This window comes from Pinus tabuliformis, chromosome J, assembly GCF_031772625.1.
Source record: "Pinus tabuliformis cultivar Carrire ecotype Pingquan chromosome J, CPIR1, whole genome shotgun sequence".
In the NCBI taxonomy this organism is placed as follows: Eukaryota; Viridiplantae; Streptophyta; class Pinopsida; order Pinales; family Pinaceae; genus Pinus; species Pinus tabuliformis.
The window spans coordinates 8,420,796-8,434,365 of record NC_142295.1 but is presented as its reverse complement, the minus strand read 5'-3'; the positions used below and the strand labels follow the sequence as shown (position 1 = coordinate 8,434,365).

General features: G+C 39.5%; 1 pseudogene across 1 annotated transcript in view; it reads right to left on the bottom strand.

Annotated features, from left to right (window-relative positions):
- The window catches only part of LOC149225161 (protein-tyrosine sulfotransferase-like), a 300,574-nt pseudogene extending 287,446 nt beyond the window's left edge, over positions 1-13,128 (bottom strand). Inside the window, exons 1-3 of the transcript XR_016248251.1 lie at positions 12,893-13,128; positions 12,484-12,679; positions 11,147-11,218 (exon numbers count right to left, since the gene is read on the bottom strand). The product of XR_016248251.1 is annotated as a protein-tyrosine sulfotransferase-like (transcript). The remainder of the gene's footprint in view (positions 1-11,146; positions 11,219-12,483; positions 12,680-12,892) is intronic.
- Positions 13,129-13,570: the final 442 nt, after the last annotated feature.

The window sequence follows — 13,570 nt, the reverse complement described above, 5'->3', positions numbered from 1 at the left end:
GCAGATATTTCGGCTGAAACCCCGGAAAAACACTCCGACAACTCCCAGCTCCAATCTGCCCCACGGAAACCCCAGCGTCAGCCCTTTCTGGCCCAACATCACCCTCACTTGCCCTGCGTCAACCTCTGGAGGCCCTACATCACCCACGCTGGCTCTCTGAGGCACTGTGCAGCTCTTGGCTGCATCTCCGTGAGCCCTGGCTAGCTCTACGTGAACCTCTCGCTGGCTCTGCGTCCCTCTCTCCCGGCTTCTGCGCTGATCCTCCTGGTACTATCTCTACCTCTCTGCTTCTGTATTCACTACCCCTCAGCTGCAACTCTGATCACTCTTTCGACTTCCATAGCAAACCTTGCCCCAGAAAATCGAAATCTTGATCAACTCGGTGTGTTCTCCAAGTGACCCTCAGGCCTCCTCTTATACTTTTCTCGTTGACAAATCAATGGCCAAGATTAAGTCCCTAATCAACAGCTAAGATTAGATCTAACTTGATCCGTAACTTTTGGACCATTCTAACACAGTTTTATATTAATTAATATTTTATTTTCCCTAAGTTTAGACTTAGGGACTCCATTAAAAATATAATTATTTTAATATCTCCCAAACTGTTTAGAATTTGCCCAAACCCTTTCTGGGTATTGGAGATCTCATGTGCCTTAGCCTCTCCACCAATTTTTGTGGCTAGAGCACATCCGATGCTACCCCAAATCAACAACTCGACCTCATTTCAAGAGCAAAATTCGGACAAGGAAATCTGAAGCTAGAAAAAGTGCGAAAAAGACAAGGAAGGAGCCTCATCACCAAGCGAAGAAAGGAAGAAGTCAACTGAGCCAATTTCTAATCTATTGTAGGGTTACTCTCTTCCACACATGGGAGATTACAGTGCTCTCTACTGCAGGAAAGAACCGAATTTTTACGGTTACCTTGTGAAGGCAGATTTTGAAAGGAATCAAGTGAATCTTCAAGTCAAGTTGAAGAATTCTAGTGTCCATATCAAGCGAAGCAAGTTAAAGGCAAAGTCTCTCAAGTACAGAATCTAGGGTTTTTGAATTAGGTCCGAAAAGTTGTAGATCTATCCCAAAGGACCAAAATCTTGAAGGGTAGCCAAGAAGGAGGAAAAGGAAAGAATTTTGACTATCGTTGACTCAAGGACGAAGATGAAGCTTTGTGTCTTAGTCTTGTAATGGCAAATAGGTCAAGGGTCTTGGTCTTGGTATTCATCAATTGAAGTCTCTATAAAAAGAAGAATTTGTTTGGGTTTTCCTCTCAATTGGGAGAGGTTTTGGCCTTGCCTGATGCCCTACATTCTGTGTCTTTTGTCTCTTTATTGTTTATGCATTGGGAGTGTAACAACCCCCGGTTAAACGTTCATGTAATAAAAGTTAATAAAGGCAAAATAAGACCATGGTTAAGGGACACTTATCCCAAGTTGAATGTTGTGCAAAGATATCCTAGTGGGCATCACATGTTGTGTTTATAGCTAAAGGGAAATTGGAAAAGGCCCTAAAAAGGCAAAAAGGTATTTTTGGCATTTTATTTATGAAAATAAGGAAAAATAGGAGAAAAGGGAGGTGAAAGGTCACAGGTTGCATGTGAGGAGGAAATTGAAGGAAAATAATGGAAAATTGAAGAAATTAGAGGCATGAATAATAAAAAGACCTCAAAGCATCAGTTGGTAGCTTTTTGGTCGCCTTTTGTCAATTTATTTTCAAAATTAGTCTCAAAAAGGAGAAGAGCACCAAGAGGAAGAGAAGATCAAACAAAGCAAAGGAAGGAAAGCAAGCAAAGAAAGGACAAGGAAAGCAAAGATCAAGTAAGGAAAGGTTTGTTCAAGCAACTTCAACAGGAATACTTGCAGGGAACAGATTGCATGTATGATTTCCTAGCTGGTTTTGACATGCATGGTATGTGCATGTTGGTATTTTGTTCTCTTGTTGTCGGTGGAATGGTTTTGTCGGGTTTTGACAGTGGTTTTCACCCTTGCCTTGCCATTTCTGAATAGCCCTGGTGTCATGGGATTGTTTTTAGTTTTGAACTTTGGAATTGTCGGATGGTTTCGGAATCCGGGGTGAAGGTGGTCTCAGGAAAAATCCCAAAAGGCCTAGGAATCCCTTGACAGGTAATGGAGGGATACACGATAAAGCATGAGCGTGGAGACAGGAAAATTTCTCAAGGATGGTGAAGGAATCCAGAGGCATTCCAAGCTCGGTTTGGTTCTGTGATCTTGGGACCAGTGTAGGTAAGATCACAGTATGGTGAGGGTGGAGGTGGTTTAAGCTCTGGATTCCCTTGGTTGTTTATGGATTGATTTATCCATAAGATCCCACATTCATGCTTGGAATATGGCACGGGGGTGACTGGCTAAAAGAAAGATTTGGTTCAGCCATGTCTATGGTCAGGTGGTACGTGGAAGTCTCGAACCTAGTTGGCTCTTGCCTATGTTTAATGAAAGTTAAGTTCTCATGCTTTGATTGGTAAATGTATTTGTTATTATGTGGCTTTAATGGTTGTTCTCTTATTGTTATTGATATGGTTATATGTTGGTTATAAGCATGGTTATGTGACATTTCTCAGTCATGGCTCTTTTCATGTTTTTACTTGTAACTGAAAGAATAATGGATGCAAGACCTAATTGATGTTCAGACATCTAATGTGAGAAAGTGGTGACCCTCCTTGTTAAGTTTCAGATGAGTTTTCAGTCCCTTATATTCAGACTTGCATTCATGACTTGTAGGTTGCATATCTACCAAGTCAAGCCTAGTCCTGGTGTCAGTTTTTGGTTTACAAGCATTGTCCTAGTGTCAATTTTTGGTTTACAAGCATTGTCCTTATGTATTTTATGAATTCTGGAAGTCACATGGATTTTTGGGCAGAGGCTTAGCCCCATCCCTGGAAAATAGCCTTAAATTCTGCAATCACTGGCACAACACTGGCAGGAAAAGTCCACAGTCGCACTCATACAGGCTCATGGGAGCGACTAGGACCCACAATCGCATGGATGCCTTGGCAAGGGAGTGATTGGGGGTGAAACTCAGGGAAAAGTTGAGTTGTCTCAGGGGATGGACTCTTGGAGGGGTTGGGATTCTCCTAGAGGGTCTGCAGCATCTGAGGGAAGTCAGTAAGGTCTGTTATGTCAACTCCATTTCCTTAAGGTCACCTAGGAGGTTGAGTCTTGTCATAGTAGCCCCTCATCTCATGTTTACCCCGAGTAAGTCGATGAAAGTGGGTAGATATGAAGGGAGGTGTGGTTACAGGTAGTTGCTTGATGAAGAACACAATAATAATCTAAGTAAAGAGAATATCCTAGTCTAAAGAAGTAAAAAGCATTCACAAGCAGTTATCATAAGAAGAGAAATCACCTAACCTTGATGCCCTAGATTTCTCAACATGGTATCAAATCTAAGGTGAAAAAGTCAAGGAAGGGCATCTTATCGAGGGACACTCAAGGATCAAATCTCGAGAAATACATCAAATCAAATCTAAGAAGATCATCTTGGAGTCAAGATCTACAAAGAAGTATCAAAACCCTAGATCGAACAAGAAGCCTACACCAGCAACAGTCTTGGGACCCTCAAGTCATCTCAAGAGACCACAAAGACCCTACTCAAGTTGAAGGACTTATAAATCAAGTTTCTTACTAGAGAACCAAGATCAAGGACGTTGTCATCATCTTCAGAAGTTTGAAGGCAATTTCCTCTCGTTGAAACAAGGACCTTACCATTGTAGAAGATCATCCAAGAAGCATCAAAAAGTTATCATTGATCATCATCAACAAGGGCATCACCATCAAAGGATCTAAAGTGATCTCCCTCTTTGTAGGATCAAGGATCATTCATGAAGAGAACTATCTTCATCAAGGAGAAGCTCTCTATTAACTATATCAACATCAAAATTCAAGGAGAAAACAAATGGAAGAAGCATCTTCACAAGTAAGTATATTTATGTCTGAATCAGTCAAAATGTCTTTTTGCAAGGAAAGCAACAAATTGGTTGGGGCTTCAAACTATCTTGCATGGAAGAAAAGGACAGAGTTGAATCTCACTGAAAATGAGGTCATGGATCATGTCAAAGGATCTATCACCAAACCAACAAAAGAAGATGCTCAAGCACTTACAAAGTTTATGAAAGGGGAAGTGAGGGCTCAATTATATTCCACAGATTAGCAATCACATGTACATAAAGTAAAGTGCAGATAGAACATTAAACGATCGACAGAAAACAAGCCAAGACAAGAGACACAAGATGTGGCGACTAGCCAGGGACAAACCCCACAATGTGTGGGGAAACCCTTTAATCAAATCTTCTTTTATCTTCAATAATTCAGCAGAGAGAAATAGTACAATAAATCTGATTTATATCAGCAGTAGCAAACCCTAGATCAGCAGCATCAGCATTAACGGCTTCATCATCAAAACTAGGGCAGTCGATATCTCACAAACCGACCGTCGGATCGGCTTGATTCCACCACCAAAAGTTGCAGCCTTCAGAGGAGGTTCAAATGAACCTACAGCACAGATCAGAAGAGGAGGTTTGATGGTCCACGCTGGTCAAACTTTGGATCTACAGTTGCAACTTCAGTTTCAGCAGCTTCCTTCAAACTAGGGCAGTCGATATCTCGCAAACCGTCCGTCGGATCGACTTGATTCCACCACCAAAAGTTGCAGCCTTCAGAGGAGGTTCAGATGAACCTACAGCACAGTTCAGAAGAGGAGGTTTGATGGTCAACACTGGTCAAAGTTTGGATCTGCAGTTGCAGCTTCAGTTTCAACAACTTCCGGCTTCACATGTGTGAGAGAGAGACCCTTTTCTGCGCAGTAGAGAAGAGACTCTTTTTTGCGCAGTAGAGAGAGATGTGATGAGATGAGTGAGTCCAAATGAGGAAAAGTCCTCCTATATTTATACACAACGTTGGTGTTTGAATAGATGCAACTGTTGGGCTTCTATGCCTACATGAGTTGTAGGTCGGCTTGATAATAATTCCATAATCAAAATAAATTCATATCTCCATGAATACTTATCGGAATCGGATGATCTTTATATCAATCCTACACCTCTCGACGAGGGGAATCTAATAAAAATATTATCAGCCATGAATAAGATGACCCACATGAAGTTGAACTATTTCGGTTGTTTTGGTGCTTATCTTGTTGGAAATGTGTTGTAATGGTTGTCATTGTTGTCTCATCCTTGTGGACTATTCTGCAGGATACTAGACATGGTTTTCCTTACTCATCGATTATAAAGACCATTGCATCAGTGGTGGACTATTCCACTAGATGTCAGACATGCCTTTCTGGTTTGTGTGTCTCATCCTGTGTGGTACTATTACCTCTCACTTAGAGACTCACTTTTCTCCCCCCTTTTTGCAGTTAGAGAACCTAGACACAGTTGCGCTGCCCACTCACCTTGTTATTCAAAGAAACCATTGCATCACTCTCCTATGCTGACAGCTAAAGCCAAGACAGATCTTTGAGGATTTGACAACCAGGCCTTTATACTGGATGATGGGACTCCTACACCAAGCGGTGTGAGGTCTAATTGGGACTTCATATCGGGGAAATCCCATTGGTTGACAGATTTTCAGCACCATCAACAGAACCTTACAATGAAGATTCCATCAAAGAATCTTGAGGATCTTGCATATATTAACTTTGACAAATGTATGATGAGCCATGTCCTAGATGACTTCTTCCTTTTTCCATGAGGTTTCCAAGAGATATATCCTACATAGTTGGCTACCATAGGTTTTGTTCCAAACATCCTTCATGTTGCCTATGACACGAGCTCTTCTAATGCTTCTATCATGATGCCATACTCTAATATGATGCATCCTATCTTATTTATAATGCTTCCTATCCATAATTTTACACAGCATAAGAGTACCTAATAATGAAGGAGATTATCTCAGTCATAGTAGAGATCTCTTACTTCCTCCTTCTTAGGCTTCTTCGTCTCGGGTTCTTCCACTTCTTCGGTAATATGGGCTTCCTCCTTATTTCTCTTGTTATTGTCCCTTTTAAGTTTAGGACAATCTCTTCCATAGTGCCCATATTCTTGAGATCCATAGCACTGAACTTTAGCCATGTTCTTCTTTTTCTTTTGAGGACCAAATTTACCAAACTTCCCTTTTCGTTTTGTCATTGTTTGACCCCTTTTACTTGATCCTTTATCACTTTCTCCCTTCAACTTGTTTTCTTCTGCCTTGCATAGAGACCACAAGTTGTTGAATGGGATAGCTTCCTCTTCCTTACGAGCATTAGATACTAGGTTACCTTGTTCATCAGTCAATGCATTTAGAATGATGGAAATCATTTCTTTATCAGATATCATCTCTCCTAGATCTTGCAGTTGAGTTCTTATTTGAGATGCTTTTGAGAGATATGAAGACATACCTTCATCCTTTGATACCTTCAATTATATAGATCAGATCTAAGTGATATGATCTTTCTTATTGCACTTTCAGAGAATAGTTCTACCAGCTTATCATATATCTCTTTTTATGTCTCCAGCTCGGCTATATAGGGAATGAGGGGATATTTGATAGATTCATTAAGAATCTTTTGAGCCCTTAGATCCTTTTCCATGTATTCAGATAGTGCTTTATCTTCAAATGGTTTGGAGACCTTTCCATGGACATGATCAATGACTTTATATACTTCGAGGACTATGTCTATCCTTCTTTTCCATGCAAGGAAGTTCGATGGCCCAACCAGCTTATAGTTCTCCTTGCAACATGAAGTCATTTTACTAGATTAGATTATAGAAGAAAAAGGTACTTACTTGTTAAGTGAAGATAGAATCTTCAACTTGATCCCTTTGTTGATGATGATTGATTAAGATATCTTAATGCTTCTCGGATGGTCTTCTTTTAAGGATAAGGAGATCCTTGCTTCAATAAGGGGGAGTCTGCCTTGGAACCTTTAGAAGATGATGACAATGTCTTTAGCCTTCAAGATACTTTAGTTTCTTTGATGGTGAATGAGTACAGATTAGAAATGCTTCTAGGGTTTCGACTTTTTCCCTGCTTCTTCCTTGATGATGATTCCAAGACTCTTGCTGAAGTAGATTTCTTCGATCTAGGGTTTTGGTATGATGTGGATCTTGAACTTTCGCTTTGGTATTCTTTGTCTCAATTTGATCCCTTTCTTGAAACTCGATGCTTGTGTGTCTCCTTGATTAGATGCCCCTCCTCGATTTTAGCACCTTAGCTCTGATACCATGTTGAGAAATCTAGGGCATCAATAGATAATTGATTTCTCTACTTATGATAATTGCTTGTGATAGACTTTTGATTTCTTGATTATGACCTTCTCTTATTGAGTTATTATTGTGTTCTTTTCATCAAGACAATTATCAAATCATGAACAATAAGGAGACAAGAGCACGGTATATAGGCTTGTAAGCCAGGGCCAAAACCTCTCACTGTTTGAGAGGAAAACCTAAACGAAATTCTTCTTATAGATCTTCAATTGGCGAATACCAAGACCATGACAAAGACCCTTGACACTAGAGTCCTCCCTAGACCAAGTCATCGTCTTCCTCTCCAATATTGTTCTTCCTCTTCTCCATCTCGGCTTCCTTTAGACTTTCGGCCTCTTCCTGTAGGTCTGCAATCCCTCTTCTTGATCACAGAAACCCTAGATCAAATTTGTTCCTTGAATAGTTTCTTCAAGAGGGAGAACCTTTCTCTATCTTACTCGGCTTACTTCAGCGAAGATTTCTATCAAAACAAGAATACTTCTAGGTGACTGCAATCTTCGATCCTCCCTTACCAACTTCGAGCATGTTATCTTCCACGTGTGACGATATACTATGCCCAAAACAGTCCTTAATGATGCCTCTCTCCTTCGCTAACCTTCCTTCGTTCCTCATTGGCTTGGAGGCTTCTTCTAAGATGTATTACGCACTTCTTATTGGAGATTTGCTTCATCGAATTGCTTGCCTTCAAATGAGGTCCTGTATGGGTATATATACTTGTTTGTCCATGTCCTTTAGGTCGAAATGCTCTCTGGAGTAGGCCGACTTCTCCTTTCTAGAATAATCCTTCCATTATAGGCCGACTAGAGTGATGGCTAGTGACAAGGTCTTGTAGGGTTACTTACAAAGACAAATATGACTCTTTACAATGTGTAACATGTCTTCATTACATGACAATGACTCTTTAGACTTTTATGTTAGGTCCCTGTTGGTTGCATAACATTTTATGACTAGATGACAATATTCCTAGGGGCTCTCAATGGGAGCCTTAACTAAAAATAAAATCTCTTTCTCATGAAACCCATGGTGCAAGCATTATAATAATTTATTTTTCTTCTTTTCATCTCTTACATAAAATCACAATTACATGTCATTATGCAGATAGAACCTAGTTACACTTTTCGACAATAAAGAAGTCCTGTAAAATGTAGACTCCTTGACAAAAAAGAAAAATTCATGACATCAAAGGAAGGAGTTCTACAAGCAGTTGATTGTCCCATGATCTCCACCTAGAGAGATGTTGGAAGCAAGTCCCTGGTCAAGAGGGAGCTTGGGTACATTCCTTTATGGAATGGGTTGGTCATCCCTGGTTAAGAGAGAGTGACAGTTGTGGTTCTCTATCTCATGTGTCATGCACTAGACCAGGACTAACAGCCATAAGTCTTAGTGAAGGCCATGAGGAGAGAGATAGACACATCATTCTTGTCTTCACTTGGGAAGACAAAATGGAGGATTGGGTAAACATCTAGCATCTGATACTCTTTGAGGATGAGTTAGGGCATCCAAGATAAGACTAGTCGTAGAGGATCGATATTCTTTGAGGACTGGGAATCCAAGATAAGAATAGTCTTGGTGGAACACACCCTGAGAACCCTGGGGGGTATGTTCCGATAGAGACAATGATGAGGGTGTCTATACATCATTGGTCTCACCAGCATTGTGCTCTGATCTTGTGGAGAGGCAGAGTTGTTAGTCAAGTCCTTGCTATGTGACAATGTTGAGTTGATATGATGCTATACAGATGGATTACCAGTCTGACTCTTCTTATGAGAATTCTTCAAATTGAGAATGTCCAAGTACCTTGTATGGATTATGAATACCTCCCTAGTTAAAAGGGAGTGTTGAAAAGTATAACTAAGTTCGGTCTCCATTATGACATGTATAATTGTGATTTTATGTAATTAATGTAATGAAGAAAAATAAAATCATTTTTGTAATGCTTGTCTCATGGGTTTCATAAGCAAGGAATTTTATTTTTAGATAAGGCTCCCATTGTGAGCCCTTAGGATTGGTCATAAAGTCAAATTGAGTCAATGTCATGTATGAAGGACCCTTCTTGGGCATATTACATATGTATGTGAGTCATTGAAAGAGTCAAAAGACCCTCCAAGACCAAGCACAAATATCCCTTAAAGTCAGTGTACAAAAAAGAGGACAAGATGATCTCCAAAAGGCATGTCGGCCTAGTCTCCAAATCAATTTGGCTTATTTACATGAGCAAACTACTATAAATAGGCAGCTCGACCTCATTTCAAGAGCAAAATTCGAACAAGGAAATCTGAAGCTATAAAAGGTGCAAAAAAGACAAGGAAGGAGCCTCATCACCGAGCGAAGAAAGGAAGAAGTCAACCGAGCCAATTTCTGATCTGTCTTAGGGTTACTCTCTTCCACACATGCGAGATTACAGTGCTATCTACTGCAGGAAAGAGCCGAAGTTTTACAGTCACCTTGTGAAGGCAGATTTGGAAAGGAATCAAGTGAATCTTCAAGCCGAGTTGAAGAAGTCTAGTCTCCATATCAAGCTAAGGAAGTTGAAGGCAAAGATCTCTCAAGTACAGAATCTAGGGTTTCTAAATTAGAGCCGAAAAGTTGCAGATCTATCCCAAAGGACTGAAATCTTGAAGGGTAGCCGAGGAGGAGGAAAAAGGCAAGAATTTTGACTATCGTTGACTCAAGGAAGAAGAGGAAGCTTTGTGTCTTGGTCTTGGAGTGGCAAATAGGTCAAGGGTCTTGGTCTTGGTATTCGTCAATTGAAGTCTCTATAAGAAAAATTCGTTTGGTTTTTCCTCTCAATTGGGAGAGGTTTTGGCCCTCGCTGATGGCCTACATTATGTGTCTCTTGTCTCTTTATTGTTTATGCATTGGTAGTTGTTTGATGAAGAACACAATAATAATCTAAGTAAAGAGAATATCCTAATCTATAAGAAAAATTCGTTTGGTTTTTCCTCTCAATTGGGAAAGGTTTTGGCCCTGGCTGATGGCCTACATTATGTGTCTCTTGTCTCTTTATTGTTTATGCATTGGTAGTTGTTTGAAGAAGAACACAATAATAATCTAAGTAAAGAGAATATCCTAATCTAAAGAAGTATAAAGCATTCACAAGCAGTTATCATAAGAAGAGAAAATACCTAATCTTGATGCCCTAGATTTCTCAAAAGTTTGGCCAAGTCTACTTTGTTGGTCAGTGATTGACTACAAGATCTAGGTGTGTCTCTTGTTGAACTAAACAATTTCTCTAAGGAAAAGGTTGTTGGGTTTTCCCCATGTACGTTTTCCCAAGGTAAATGTTTGTGTTCTTGTTTGGCTGTCCCTTTACCATCTTTCTGGCATTTAGTTTCTACTGTTATGATTTTCTGTGTAATTGCTTTATGATGAATATGAATGCAAGAAAAGAGTAACTAAAGAAAACATAAGTAATTATCAGTTTAGAAGATCCTATCAAAAATCAACAGAAGTTACCCATCCAACAACAATGTTTATATCCTCTGGCTGTGGAAGTGGGTCCAACTCCCTCAAAGGTATGTCTTCATTGTCAAATGTTGTTGGCTGAGTCTCCAGAACCCACTCTGACATGAGATTGATTTTATTTTAAAAGAAAATAAGATTAAGTGGTCTCCATCATTAGCTGAATGGTTCCATATGGAACCAGCCAGTTTGGTAAGGAACCGGCTGGTTTTGGCAATTATGGCCAGTTCCATATCAAACAGCGGGCTCTAGTGCAACTTTGTATTGCTTGCTAATTTGAAAGCTCTAGGTTTTCCATATCATAGCAGTTAATAATAACTCCTGCCTGTTTTGACAGACAGATTAACCAACAATCATCTTTATCTATTGAATATTCTTTCACATACTGATAATACTGCTTTAAGTAAATGAGCATATCAAATCTTACCTTGGATCAAACCGAAGTTTGTCATAGGACCGTGGGCACTCCTGATTGTGATGATACAGGTTTCGCAAAAAGCTGCAAGAAGCAACAAACCTTGATGTTTAGAGCTCAAACAACTTTATGCCACTACTATGATCTAGTATCTTTTATTTTTATTGAGGAGAGCATTGACAGCTTACATTCACAGGCTTGACATACAGCTGTACACATACAGCTAAATGAACATTCATTATTTTCACAGAACCCCAGAATCAAAATGCATTGGAGACATCTAGAGAGGGTGCTGGTGCAGGTGTGGGTACTGGTGCAAGATAACGCATAAGGGTTCAAAAATATAGTGCCTTTATCAAGATTAAAGTTACCAGACAGAAATAACCAAAGAGTGAGGATTGACTAGTTATCCCAAAAAACTCACGAGTTAAATCAGGAAACTTCAAATAAAAACACTAAATCTCAGGATAAAAGATATTTTGCATTCATAGTTAGCCTTGCAACGCTTAGATAATGCAGATTTTCAATAATAACTCATCTCAAAATACAAAGATGATATTATATACTGTAAAAGACCTCTGGATGGTTGACAGGTCTGCTGGTTGTCTGCTGCGATAGCAAGTTAGAAAAGCAAGCAAAATAATTGATCCTTTTCTCTTTCTGTCTTGCATACACAAACCACCTAGCAAATCAGACTTCCAAGTAAATTTGCCTTGTGATAAAAGAGAATCTGAGTCATACTCATGAGCCAAAATCACGAATATCACTAGAGCAGAATCCGTCTTGGAAAGACTAACTCAACTCAGTTTCCTCAAGGAGTGGAGTCAAACTCGGGAATCAGCTCTGGCCCCGAAGAGTCTAGTAATACTGGATTCAATATTAAGCAACTGATAACCCTGATCATCGCTCCTCTATATAAATTAGCAATTGCAAATTAACATCCGTTTGCCACCTGTTAAAGGGTGATTTGGAAATTGCCGCTACTAGTGAAATTTTAAGCAAATAGACCATAATCATGGAAAATTTGTAAACAGTTGGTGTGGATCTCCCAAGCCGCAGAAAGAATGCGAGTGCCCAATAAGTATAGAGTTACGATTCAGCCCTTAACTTTACCAGCTCAAAATCACAATTCTACATGAAGAATGCATTCAACGGCAGTTTTTCTTTTTTTTTCATTTTGCTAAAAAGGGAGGCAAACTAGTTGTCACCTTGCAGGTAAGAGAAGCCATCATGATTATCTATCAAACATCCTAGAGACGCATGACAACTCTAATACCTGGCAGATTTTATTTGCTATGGACATTCCAAAATACAAATAATAATAAAAATGTATAATTATAACAACTCACCAGTGAAAATATGTCCTGCCCCCAGTCCTTGGAACATGGAGGAAAAACAGTAAGTCCTTTAATAGCTCCCTCTCCTGCTCTGTTCCTCCTTCGAGTTCATGTAATGATTCATCAGCCCATGTCTTAACAATGGCTCTGCAGTTCTCATAATCATCATAATTCCTGGCAGCCAATACACTCTTCCCTGCAACAGATACTGATAGGAGGCGAAGGTTTCATTCATTTTCGGCAGAATGCCCGTGTCAAAAAAACAAAGAGGAAAAAATTGCAAAAGCTATCCAGAACAAAATAAAAATAAAAGGCAAGTTTCGAAAAATTTGAAAATGAGTTCCAGAGATGTAGGTAAAAGGCAAGTTTCGAAGAATTTGAAATGAGTTCCAGAGATGCAGGGGATTAAAGATCAGCTCACCTGTTAATACAAACAGCAGTACACTGAGAGCTGAAAAATTCATGGAGAAAAATATAAAGAAATAAAAAAGAAGAAAAAATAACTTTGCGGCAATAGGTCTGACAAGGATTTTGCAGAGCGTTTAACCCTTTCGATATTGAAGTCAGGACTTCTGCGCATCAAGAACCATCGAATTCGCTGCAGCCTGCGTTGTCCAAAATTTCGCTTCTTATAAATTTCGCGTTGAAATAAGACAATGATCGCAGCAGGCCGCTTTTCGCTCCCCACTTTCCACCTCTGACGTGGCGGTATTGCCACTGTGGAATCCGACGTGGAATGAATGTCAAATAAGGGATTTTGGGGGAACGGAAAATCATTTTAGTTAATATTTAATTGTAAGCTAGGGATCTTAGGTCAATGGTTGATTGAAGGGGAACAATATTCTAGTAGACGGCTTTTCGGTCTCACAGTGGGTCCCACAGGAGGGACACACCCTCATGGAGGTATTTAAGGTCTTGTTTTTTTCTAAAAAGGAAAAATCAAGAGTTAAATCAAGAGTCAAAAATACCATTAATGTGAACAAAATACAAAATCATAAACATAAAAGAATCTCATCAGAATTATAACAATATTGGTAAATCTAAGAGTAAAATATTTTTATTAAAGAGTTGTTTTTAATCTGATTTTTTGGTGTTGGAA